This window comes from Mobula hypostoma, chromosome 13 (genome assembly GCF_963921235.1).
Source record: "Mobula hypostoma chromosome 13, sMobHyp1.1, whole genome shotgun sequence".
NCBI lineage: Eukaryota > Metazoa > Chordata > Chondrichthyes > Myliobatiformes > Myliobatidae > Mobula > Mobula hypostoma.
Window position 1 is genome coordinate 88,035,080 of NC_086109.1, and position 13,881 is coordinate 88,048,960.

At 43.3% G+C, this 13,881-nt stretch overlaps 1 protein-coding gene across 7 annotated transcripts in view; it reads left to right on the forward strand.

Annotated features, from left to right (window-relative positions):
* The window catches only part of LOC134355758 (A-kinase anchor protein 13-like), a 557,767-nt gene that overhangs the window by 363,551 nt on the left and 180,335 nt on the right, over window positions 1–13,881 (forward strand). The window lies entirely within an intron of this gene.

The following is a 13,881-nucleotide window of genomic DNA, read 5'->3' on the forward strand; positions in this document are numbered from 1 at the left end:
ACATCTCCAGGGATACTGGTTTACTCCTGACCTCGGGTATTGTGTGTGTGAGCTTACACATACTCCCCGTCACCATGAAGGTTTTTTTTCCCAGGTTCTCTGATTTCTTCTGGTTTAACTGCTGTATTTATTCCCCAGATGCAAGTTCGTTCATTTATTTGTTATGTGTTATGTCATACGGCATAAGCCATCACGGTCTTTCCATCACCATGATTGTTCTTGACAAATTTTTCTACAGAAGTGATCCGTCATTGCCTCCTTCTGGGCAGTTGGGTTAACCCAACCGATATTAATACTCTTCAGAGATTGTCTGCCTGGCATCAGTGGTCACATAACCAGGGTTTGTGATATTCACCGGCTGCTCATGCGACCATGGCTTCGTGTGATCCTGATCAGGGGAGGGGGTGCTATGAGGTGCTACACCTTGCCCAAGGGTAACCTGTAGGCTAGTGGAGGGACGGAGCACCTTACCCCTCCTTTGGTAGAGACATATCTCCACCCTGCCACCCGCTAGTAGCAGGTAACTGGCAAAAAAACTCAAAAGTAAAGTTGAATTGAATTGACTTTATTACTTACATCTTTCACATACATGAGTAAAAATCTTTATGTTACGTCTCCATCTAAATGTGCAAGTGATAGTAATTTGTAATAAATAGTATATGAAACAGGACAATCAATATAACATAGAAATACAGTTGTATCAGTGTGAATTAACCAATCTGATGGCCTAGTGGGAGAAGCTGTCCTGGAGCCTATTGGTCCTGGTTTTTATACTGTGGTACCGTTTCCCAGATGGTAGCAGCTAGAACAGTTTGTGGTTGGGGTGATTCAGGTCCCCAATGATTCTTTGGGCCCTTTTTACACACCTGTCTTTGTAAATGTCCTGAATAGTGGGAAGTTCACAGCTACAGATGCACTGGGCTGTCCACACCACTCTCTGCAGAGTCCTGTGATTGAGGGAAGTACAGTTCCCATACCAGGCAGTGTTGCATCCAGTCAGGATGCTCTCAGTTGTACCCCTGTAGAAAGTCCTTAGGATTTGGAGACCCACACCAAACTTTTTCAGTCGTCTGAGGCGAAAGAGGAACTGTTGTGCTTTTTTCACACACAGCTGGTATGTACAGATCATATGGGAACCACAGTGATGTGTATGCCGAGGAACTTAAAGCTGTTCACTCTCTCAACCCCAGATCCATTGATGTCAATAGGGGTTAACCTGTCTCCATTCCTCCTGTAGTCTACAATTAGCTCCTTTGTTTTTGCGACATTGAGGGAGAGGTTGTTTTGTTGACAACATTGAAGGAGAAGTTGATTGAGATGTTGCAGGGATACAGGAAAAGTGAGGGGAATGGGACTGATGTAGGTATTTGTTTGGAGTCCCAAAGCCATTCTATATCTCCATCTTCCTCAAATCTTGTCCCTTGTTCATCGATGGATTCCAATGCTCCACCATTGGTGATTAAGATCTTAGCTACCAAAGCCCAAGGCCCAAATTCTTTGCTTGAACCTCCCTTTACTCCTTTAGTATGTTCCTCAGAAAATAACTACTTTGGGTTCTTGGTAATTTGCACCCAAGCCCTACTGGAGGGTTAGCACCAACCATTCTAGATAATGTTCTGTGAACCAAAAGGGTTCTTTTATAGTGTTAAAGAAGTTGCATAAATAGCAGAGGTCAAAAATGGAATGAACGAACATCTCCATTTCTTGCAGGCGACTAGAGTCATAGATCACTACAGCAGAGAAAAGGTCTTTCTGCCCATCTCGTGTATGCTGAACTATTACTCTGTCTGGTCTTATCAACTTGCAAGACAACTCTAACCCTCCATACCATCCATGTACCTATCCAAATTTCTCTTAAATGCTGTCTACTAATGTCTGAAATAATGAATTGATTTAGGAAAAATATATTCGAGTTTATAGCTGCAATTTATTTCACAGGTCTCAACTTTCCTATTTTAACACCTTTGGACACCATGTGGTTTGGCAGATCTGTGCCAACACCCAGAAGAACATTTCCATCCATCCCATTTCCTTTCTTGTTTATCCTTTATCCCTTCAAGTTATTTTCTTTAACATACCCATCAACTTTTAAAATTATTTTGGACTTATCTGCAGAAAGTGACTGGCACATTACCCAATTCACGGTATGAAAGGACTGGAGGATATTAAAGAAAGGGAGGGGAATGGCCGTGTTGATAGAATATTTTTTAAAAACAAAAAAAGTTGCTTAATTAATTTTAAAATTTTCTTATGGTATTGATTTATTATTGTCACAAGCATGGGAATGTAGTAATATAGTGAAAAGCTGCTCTTTTGTCTGTCATCCAGGCAGGTCTTAAGACATAGGAGCAGAATTAGGCTTTCCAGCCCATCAAATCTGCTCCACCATTTCATTATGGCTGATTTATTTTCCCTCTCAACTCCATTATGCATATAACTTTTGGCTACTACTACTACTACTACGTCGACTCAGGCTTAGGGGGCCAGCGTCGGGCACAATGACGGACTCTCCACTTCTCCCTCTCCCTCATCAGTGTGTTCAGTTCATCTACATTAGCCGCGCCGCTGTCTTCTAGGAGCGTGTTGACCATAGTCTTGGGAGGGCACCCAGGGTTCATCCTCCCGTGCTTGGGCTCCCATATGATGACTAGGCTGGTAGATAGCGCGGGGTGGCATAGACAGTGCCCCACTAGTTGCAGTCTTCTCGCCTCGATTTTAGTGGAAAGCATCGATGGGTTGTTATAGAGCTCAACGTTCGTCATGTGCTGTTGCAAACTCACATTGGCATCCTTGGTAATCAAGAACCTATCCAATTTCCACTTTAAATGTACCCAATGCCTTGGCCTCCACAGCCATCAAGCACCCTCTGGTTTAAGAAATTCTTCCTCATCTCTGTTCTAAAGGGACATTATTGTATTCTGAAGCTGTGGCCTCTAGTCTTAGACTAGCTCACGAGTGGAAACATGCTCTCCACACCCACTCTATCCATCCTTTTCAATTTTCAATAGATTTCAATGAGATTCCCTCCTCATTATTCTAATCTCCAGTGAATACAGGCCCAGAATCATTGAAAGCGTCTCACACGTTAACCATTTCATTCCTGGAATCATTCTTGTAAACATCATCTGAACTATCTCCAATGCCAGCACATCCTTCTTTAGATACGAGGCCCAAAATTGCTCTGAATAGTCAAAATGTAGTCTGACCAATGCCTTGTGAAGCTTCAGAATTACAGTGATTGTCCGTTGTGTTTGACGATGACAGGAGACCTGTGTGGGAGAGTTTTTAAAATGGAAAAGCTGTTGCACTCTCTCAACCTCAGAGGTCCTGGTCCGGTGGTACAAACAAGCATCACAAACTGGGGCCTTCCTTGAGTGCAGTGGCTGACCATGACGTCTTCTGCACTTTGTCATGCCCTTCACTCTCCATGGAGTGAACCGCTTTCCTGGCCATTTGATTGCACTGTAAATCTCATCCACCCAGCCCACTGGAGCTGACTTTGCTTGCTAGGACGGGCATGTCCCTATCTCACCAGGGTATGAGGTCCGCTGGCCGCTACCAGCTGTCGAAGCGGTGGACTGGGGTGCGGCTGCTGTCGCGTGCAAACAGCTATTTGGAACCACAGGTGAAAGCTGAGTGTCTAATGGGGACCAAAAGCAGAGTGAGCTGCCCCGGAATAGACATTACAAGCCCCTTCACCAGAGGTGCCACCCCTCCCCAGACACCACATACAATCCGAAGTTTCAACATTCCATTCTTACTTTTATACAATTAAATTGAAATATAAAAAAACAAAAACATAATGCAGAATATAGTGTTTCATTTACAGAGAAGGTGCAATGTAGGTAAACAGGTCAGTTGTAGGGGCCACGGTAGCGTAGATTAGGAGTTCAAAAGTTCATCTTTTAGCGCAAGAGATGTCTGTTCAAGAGTCTGATAACAGTGTGATTGAAGCTGTCCTTCAGTCTGGCAGTTTGTGAGATTTCTTCTGCGCATTGGGAGGGCAGGGAGTGAAGGGAGAATGACCTCGACGGGAGGGCCTTTGCTTTCCCAAGGCAGTGGGGATTGTAGATGGAGTCAGTGAATGGGAGGTCTCCTTGTCACTTAGGAAGCCATTTGGTGGTGGTTCTCAGGTATCAGGATCTCAGGGACTGGAATATGTCGTGAAATTGTTGTTTTTGTGGCAAACCATAAAAGTTACAATAAATCTGCAATGCAAAAGTGGAATAGTGAGGTGGTGTTCATGGACCATTCAGAAATCCAAGGGCAGAGTGGAAGAAGCCGCTCCAAAAACATTGGGCGCGGGTCTTCAGGCTCCTGTACCTCTTTCCCTGGTGGTAGTGATGGAAAGAGCGCATGTTATGATGGTGAGAGTCCTTAATGATAGATGCCACTTTGTTTAGGCACTGCCTTTTGAAGATGTTCCAGATGATGGACCGGTGATGGAGTTGGATGAGTCTACAACCTTCTGGTTCTTGTGATTCCTTCGTACCCACCAGTGGTGTGACTGATCAGAATACACTCCATCACACGTCTATAGAAATTTGCTAGAGTCTTTGGTGTTGTACCGAATATCCTCAGACCTAATGAAGTTGAACCCATGTTCCTCCAAATGCATGGGATAGGGGAGGAAGCGGAAGCAACTGGGGCCGCCCGCATGGTCATGGGGAGAGTGTGCAAACACCGCAGAGACAACAACTGAGGTCAGGATTGACCTGGGTTACTGGAGCTGTGGCAGACGGTGGCGTGGTGGCATCAGCACTGGACTTTGAGTCGAATGGGTTCGAATCTGGCCAGCTCTTTGCACGCCTGCTATCCATGCTGGGTTGAGCATCAAGCTAGCAACTCAGCCTCATATAAAACAGTCAATTGCTACGGACACAGTGAAAATGCCGCCCGATGCACCACAAGGCGTGAAAAGCAGCAACAACAACTGGAGCTGTGGAGTGCCACACAGCCACACGTCTAATTTTCATCTCTTCTTAACTGTATGCCAGAAATCGCCCTTTATGAGGTTTCTTTTCAAACAGTCTGTCACTGAATCACAGCACTGCTCAGGCTATGGAATTTGAATTGGTGGGTTTCTTAAAAATAAAATCCATTTTTTAAAATAATGAACAAAAGAAGTAACGACAGCTGATCTGCCTGCCTGCTCTCCTGTGGGAACCCTCTGCAGGCTGAGGCGGAGATTTTCCCGAAAGTGTTGGATAAATTAGTAATGCAGATGTCAAGTTGGCTGACAACACTACAGTATGAACTAGGAATATTTCAAACACAACACTTCTGCAACCTTACTCTGGAGCCCATTCATAGCAGATTTTGAATTCTGTTCCATATTTACACTCTCTGTCTTGTTGGAGTTGCCCAATTGAAATTCAGGAGCTCCTTGCTGAGTTCTTCCTACGTTTTGTGTCTCTGTTGCTCCATTCCTGCCTCTGGTGAATCTCTTGTGTTTCCTTTGGCTTGTTTTCTACTCCAAGAGGAATGCAGCCTCCTCAAATGCTGGGAGGTGTGATATAATACTGAGCAAAATACTGTAGCTGTTAGAAATCTGATTAAACAAGATAATGTTGGAAATAGTGGATCAGGAGGTACCTGTGAAGGGAAAAAAAATGTTCACCTTGATCTTACATCATCATTAGTACCTATAGTGCTACACTCAGTGGCCACTTTATTAGGTACACCTATACAGTTGCACATTAATACAAATCATGTGACAGCAACTCAATGCATAAAAGCATGCAGACATGGACAAGAGGTTCATTTGTAGTTCAGACCAAACATCAGAAAGGGGAAGAAATGTGATTTAAATGATTTTGACCGTGAAATGATTGTTAGCAGGGTGGTTTGAGCATCTGAGAAACTGCAGATCTTCAGGGATTTTCATGCACAACAGTCTCCAGAGTTTATAGAGAATGGTGCAAAAAAAAACAAACAAATCCAGTGAGCAGCAGTTCTGTGGCTGAAAATGCTTTGTTAATGAGGGAAGTTAGAGGAGAATGGCAGACATCCCACCCTGCAAAAACTCATTTCAGGGAGGTAGCACCCCTGCGCCCCCCCACAACCCCATATGCCCCCCCCAACCCCATATCCCCCCCCCCGGTTGACCTCCAAGGGTGTAAGTAATACTTTGTTTAGTGATTTTGTCTAATCTGTAAACCAAGTTGTGTGTGCAGCAAATGTGACATTAAAATATGTACTTATATTATCATGTTTATTCTATTACCACTTTAAGCAAGTCTGCAGGGAGTTTGGCCTTATCACGTAGGACATCAATAGCTTAGCTCCTTGGCAGCTAGCCAGCTCGTTTAAATCGGGGATCCCCAAGCTTTTTTGCACCGCGGACCGGCCGACCCAAGGTGGGGGTTGGGTGGGTGTTAAACGCGACCGGAATATAGGTGATAAGTCAACTATAAGTCACTTGTAAGTGGCTAATACACTCAATTTTGTTTCTAAAGGGGTTTATCTAACAAATTTAATGTTAAACACACAGTGCATATTTTCCTCGCATGCATGTAGTGATAAGTCAATTATAACAGTGGTCCCAAACCTCTGGGCCGCGAAGATTGCAGCGGTACAGCAGTAGCCAGAACGCACCCAGCACATCTTTAAGAAAAAAGCCGAAATAAACAAGCTAATTGATTAGGTGCCGCCCGGCACGTAAATGTCGGCCCAGATCAGGGATGACGCAATTGGCAATCGTCTCCGATCTGGGCCGACATTTACGTGCCGGGCGGCACCTAATTAATTAGCTTGTTAATTTCAGCTTTTTTCTTAAAGATGTGCTAGGTGCGTTCTGACCACCGCTGTATTCTTTGCAGCCCAGAGGTTGGGGACCACTGAATTATAAGTCAATAGCATCATAACATTTTAAGTAACGTTTGGATATTAAACACACAGCGCATATTTTCCTCGTATGAACATATAAAATCATTGCCACACACCAATATCGCTGAATCAGTGGAAGCCCTGGGCTTGTTTCCCTGCAACAACATGGTCCTATCAAGAGGTGATGGGAGACGGTGATACTTGAAGGGGGTTCCTTGTGTCCAGCCTATTCCGCAATTTAGTTTTCATTGCAGAAAACCCTGCTTCGCAGAAAAATGTTGGAAATGGAATTAACGTTTTCAGTGCTTTTGTGGCTATCTCAGGATATTCAACCTTGACTTTGATCCAGAATGCCAGCAGAGATGTTATGTCAAACATACTTTTCAGCCCACCGTCATTTGCAAGCTCGAGGAATTGATCTTCTTCCCGCGCTGACATGGATGATTCACCGGGGGCATTCACAAATGGGTCACGGACCCATTCCTTTGCACGTCTTGGGTCACTGATGACCTCGCATGCGTTAAAATTCAAAAGTGCGTGACAGGGAATGAGGAAAAGTGCAGCTGACTCATTTCGCCAAGTCATATCGCTTCCTCGCGGCCCGGTGGTTGGAGACCACTCTTAGCACAAAGAGAGACCAATCAGGATGCTCGCTCTCCCTCTCAAAAAAATCTATTTCCGGGATATTGTATATTAATTTCCGGGCGTCAGGGAGCCACTATCGATATGCGGGAGACTCCCGGAACTTCCGGGAGAGGTGTGATGTCTGGAATGGCCAGAATGGTTCAAGTTGGCAGGAAGGTGACAGTAACTTGAGTAACCATGCATTACAATAGTGGTGTGCAGAAGAGCATCTCTGAATGCACAACACATTGAGCCTTGAGGTAGCTGGGCTACAGCAGTGTATGGCCATGAATATACACTTTAACAAGTACAGGAGATACCAAACAAAATAGCCACTGCGTGTAATATTGAGAAAGATACTATAGATGCTGGAAATCTGAGTGATCAGATAGCATTAGAAATAGTTTACATGAGGAATTCTGCAGATGCTGGAAATTCAAGCAACACACATCAAAGTTACTGGTGAACGCAGCAGGCCAGGCAGCATCTCTAGGAAGAGGTACAGTCGACGTTTCAGGCCGAGACCCTTTGTCAGGACTAACTGAAGGAAGAGCTAGTAAGAAATTTGAAAGTGGGAGGGGGAGATCCAAAATGATAGGAGAAGACAGGAGGGGGAGGACATGGCCCCATCCGTTATTTATTTATATACACACATTCTTTCTCTCTCTCTCCTTTTTCTCCCTCTGTCCCTCTGACTATACCCCTTGCCCATCCTCTGGATTTCCCCCCCCTCCCCCCATTCCTTCTCCCTGGGCCTCCTGTCCCATGATCCTCTCATGTCCCTTTTGCCAATCACCTGTCCAGCTCTCGGTTCCATCCCTCCCCCTCCTGTCTTCTCCTATCATTTTGGATCTCCCCCTCCCCCTCCCACTTTCAAATCTCTTACTCACTCTTCCTTCAGTTAGTCCTGACGAAGGGTCTCGGCCCGAAACGTCAACTGTACCTCTTCCTAGAGATGCTGCCTGGCCTGCTGCGTTCACCAGCAACTTTGACGTGTGTTATTAGAAATAGTTGGTCAGAAGGTACCTGTGAAAGGAGAAAATGTTTTAGCTTGATGACTTTACATCATGTTAAGTCTCTACAGTACTATATCGACAGTCCTGTGGCGCAGCCATTAGTGCTGCTTCAATGGCCCAGATTTGACACCGTCCTCAGATTCTGTCTGTTTGGAGTTTGCACGTACGCTCTGTAGCCACTTCGTTTGAACTTCAAAGGCACTATGATGACCCAGACAAACTTGCGGGTGAAATATCACTTCACCTGGAAGGACTGTTTGATGCCCTGAACTAAGTAATATGTAGTTTAACATCTTTTAGAACTGAAGGTTTTCCCTCAAGGGAAAGCCACGGGGTGGCGCACAAGCCTGTTCTGATTAGCTACCTTGGCTCTGTCATTGGCATCCTGACAGGAAGTGAGAATTACTGCAGTGGGTCAAAGGGTAAAGAAATCCTGTTGTGTCTGAGTGAAATGGGTAAGCTAATCGTATTGCAAATACTGCATTACATCGTTACCTTTGACCTGAGGAAGTCATTCTAACTTCCTGTCAAAACTAAAACATATGGCCAGTCTTTGGAGCTAATCAGACAAAAAAAAGAGTCGTCTTTTGCATATTCTACAACAGCTGAGATCTAATTTTTTTTCGTCCCTTGAGACTGCTGGTTTTGCCAATCTCCGTCATTCTGTACACTTTGCTTCCTATACAAGTCTGCACCACTTAAATCAGCATCCAGCAAATAGTAAAACCCGGTGTAATATTGTGTGTGGTCTCTGCTTTGTTTTATTATGCGGTGGGAGGAGAAATCAAAATCAGGTTTATTATCACTAACATATATCATGAAATTTGTTTTTTTGTGGTAGCAGTATGCAAAATACACTGTAAATTATAATAAGATATTTATAAAATTAAATAGTGCAAAAAAGAAAGCAAAATGGTTAGGTAATAAGACCATAAGATACAGGCCATTTGGCCCATCAAGTCTGTCCCGTAATTTTGTCATGGCTGATGCATTTTCTCTCTCATACCCAATCTCCTGCCTTCTCTCCATATCCCTTCATCCCCTGACTAATCAAGAATCTATCACGCGTTCATGAGTTGATTGCCCTTTCAAAAATATGAAGGCGGAGGGAAGAATCTGTTCCTGAAATGAATAATGTGTGTCTTCAGGCTCTTGTACCCCCTCTCTGAGGGTAGCAATAAGAAGAGAGCATGTTTTAAGATACAAACTGACACACAGGGAATCCGGGTCTGGAACCTGGAGCTCCCGGTGGCCAGACATTTAATTCAACTTCCCATTCTTATGCCAACATGTCTTGTCCATAGCCACCTCCAATGCCAGGTGCAAATTAGAGGAGCGATATCTTATATTCCACCCTGGCAGTCTTCAACTTGGTGGCGTGAACATCGAATTTCTGAAACTTCTGGTATCCACCCTCCTCTGTTCCTTTCCTTTTTTCCCTCCCTTTTTGATTTATCATCCCCATCATCCTATCTTTTTCCACTGCCTCGCCCTCTCCATCTGACCATCACCCTTACACTCATCCCACATACTCCCCTCCCTTTATTCCATGCTCCACCTTCTTCTCCTATCAGATTCCATCATCTTCAGCCTTTGGTGACTTCCACCTATCATGCTCCCATCTTCTGACCATTTCCACTGTCCCCACTTGCTTATCACCACTCCCCCTCTCCTGGATCCACCTATCACCTGCCATTCCCTCCATCTCTTTATTCCAGTTAAATCTGTTCTTTCCAGTCCAAATGAAAGGCCGTTACCTGAAACGAAAACTACCCATTTCCATCCGTGGATAATGCCTGACCTTCTGACAATGCTCCCTCTATTTTTTTCTTAACAGCTTCGCAAACCAGCCATTGCTCTGAGCAGGAAATTTTTACACGGCCTGTAATTTGCATGGCAATTTAAATGTTTTTTTTTGTAATATGCATATCAAACACACACAAACCACGACTCACAACACAAGTAAACAATGTCAGGCAGTCAAAACAAGTGACACAGTGGCAAATGTAAAATGTTTTGACTAGATGGTGTCAGGTATCAGTATATTAATGAACTACGGACTTCCATTCTGTGTTTACTGTTAGAGTTTGTAACAGTGTTGTAACTTGAAACACTGACAATGCAAATACGTTGTATTGTGAAGAGTATTCTGGCAGGCTGCATCACTGGTATGGGGTGGGGTGAGGGGGGGTTACTATGCGCAGGATGGAAAGAAGCTACAGAAAGTTGTAAAATTAGTCAGCTCCATCTTGGATACTAGCTACTGTATTATCCAAGACATCTTCAAGAGCAGCGCCTCAGAAAGGTGGCATCCATCATTATGGACCCCCATAACCCAGGACATGCCCTCCTCTCACTGTTACCATCAGGTAGGAGGTACAGAAGCCTGAAGGCACAACTATTCAGGAACAGCATCTTCCCCTCTACCATTCGATCCCTAAATGGACATTGAACCCATGAGCACTACCTCACTTTTTTCTTAATATTATTTCTGTTTTTGCACTATTTTTAATTTAACCATTTAATATATATGTGTATATATTTTCTGTAATTTGCTTATTTTTTTCTATATTCTCATGTATTGCATTGTACTGTTGCTGCTAAGTTAACAAATTTCACGACATAGGCTGGTGATATTAAACTTGATCCTGGTTGAAGCTCGAAAATGTTTCAAATGGTTGGGGTACATCTATTATTTAGAAAATTCATGTATTATATTGATTAGCACACAATTAATTAAAGGGTATTTCACAATTCTAATAACTTAGATTTCAAACTTATATTAGAATAATTTTTAAATTGTATTAACATTGCTGTAGCTGTATATAAATGAAAACTCCAGCTGCTTGGCAGCAAAAGCAATGTGCGCGGAAGCATTTCAGTTACTGTGCAGCCACACACCTGTGTAGCCTAGAGGAACCAGTGACTGCTGAGTTCCTCCTGTGTTTTGCACAGTGCAGGTGAAGATTTAAATAAGGATGAGTACTTCAAACTTAAATCATGGACACAAATAGAGGATTGATCTCCAGCCATTTCCTCTGGATATAACAGGAAATAACAAGATAATTAGTCCTTTATTTCATTGTGGTTTGTGGAAGCTTTCTGTGTGAAAATTGGTTATTAGTTTTCCTACATCAGGGCAAGGACTACACTGCCAGAAAGGATTTCATCAGCTGTAAGATGTTTCAGAACCATGAGAAAGGAGCTTTATCAATGCAGGACAATTTGTAATCAACATATGATAATGACTAATGAGATGTATGACCAACAGCCATTGAAATAATTTAATCAGCAGTCATTTGCTTCTCTGTGAAAATTATTATTTTCCTCTCTGGAACTCGGAAGAGATGTTGTGTTCATCTATATCTGTGTTTGAAGCTCTTGGGTGTAATGTTTTACCACACAGTGTTATTGTGTGTCATCCACCAATGACACAGCGATTTCCTCAAGGCTGTTCTGGACAGGGCTTCCATTCTGAATCATCATTTACCCTACAAAATTTTATGTTCCAGCTAGTTTAGCTATGCCCCTCCTTCCTCTTCCAAGGTGTTGGATCCAAGCATTTCCTTAAACCTGTCTCATAATTGATAGTGAAATGTGCACACGTTTCTGACCTCTCAACTCTTATGCACCATTTCAAACATTACACTTTAATAATGCCTTTTCTCATTCTATCTGTCAGAGTGTAGGACCCTGGATACTCCACAACACACCATAAGAAATAGAAGCAGAATTAGGCTATTTGGCCCATCGAATTTGCTCTGCCATTTCATCATGGCTGATCCATTTCCCTCACAGCCCCAATCTCCTGCCTTCTCCCGCATTCCTTCATGCCCCGACTGATCAAGAATCTATCCAGCTCTGCCTTAAATATGCCCAAAGACTTGGCCTCCACAGCTACTTGTGGCAAAGAAATCCACAGATTCTCCACATTCTGGCTAAAGAATTCCTCCTCATCTCTGTTCTAAGTAGACGCCCCTCTATTCTCAGGCTGTGTCCTCTGGTCTTAGACTCCCCCCACCATAAGATTCATCCTCTCCACATCTACTCTATCGAGGCCTTTCAACATTCGAGAGGTTTCAATGAGATTCCACCTCATTCTTCTGTCCCCAGTCTGTGTAAGACCTGACCTGGTTTAGCTTCCCAAAATTCAGATACTCATCTGTTTCCTTTACTAGGCCGCTGTCACTTATTCCATCAGAGAGAGCATCCTCACGTCAACCATTACTGTCTGCAGCAAACTGTCAGGTCAGCGAAAAAGATCATTGGCTGCAGGACTTGTATGTGTCCAGGAAAAATAAGCAGGTGGGAGAAATTATAATAGACACTACCCACCCTGCAAACTGCCTTTTCCAAAATCTCACTTCTGGAAAGTATTATAGTGCTATTAAAACAAAACCTTCACACCATCTCAAAAGTTTCTTCTTCTAGTAGTTGATCTGATCAACCATTCTAGTTAGCTCTTCCCCACCCCCTCTGTTAGACCTGTCACTACACTGTTAAATCTTTAAACCACTTTTTCTAAGGCTGTTTACATTGTAAATACATGCTAGTATTTACATATTTATGCACATTATATTCCATATCTGTACTTCAACCTCTGTTTAATTTTCTCTTTAATTCTTATATATAAATTGTTACATATTCTTTAATTCAAGATTATAAATCGTTAATCCTCAGTACACAAGTGTAAATGAGAACTAAGTCATTGTTACTTTGAATCCAATGTCAGTCTGTCTAGGTACCATATCCGATGCGGTGAGTGACCATGGTTTTCCATATAGATCTATCCTTCGTTTTTGAGATGACTTTCATTTCCTCGATGTGTAGCCACCTGGCTATGCTTTTGATGTACATAAGCCGAGGTCTTCCTCTAGGTTTACTCCCCTCAATCTTTCCAGGGAGTATGAGTTTTTCTAGTTCATCTTTCCGCATGATGGGTCCTAGGAATCTGAGTTGTCTTTCTCTTATTGTTGGTATGAGTGATTGAACTGCTTGGGCTCTTCTGAGAACTTCATTTGAGATGCGTGTGGTCCATGATATTTTTAACATTCTCCTGTAGAACCATAATTCAATGGATCCAATGCCACATTAAAAAAGCAATAAATATAAATACAAAAGCAATCCTATAAAACACAATGTACAAGTAAATATACACACACGCGCGCACACACACATGCACGCACGCATTGGGCGGCATGGTAGCATAGCGGTTAGCACAGCACTTCACAGTGCCTGCCACTGCCTGTAAGGAGTTCGTACGTTCTCCCCGTAACCCTGTGGGTTTCCTCCGGCTGCTCTGGTTGGTAGGTGAATTGATCTTTGTAAATTGTCCTTTGATTAGGCCAGGATTAAATCAGGGGTTGCTGGGCAGTACTGTTCGAAGCTTGAAGGGACAGAAGTATCTGCATAG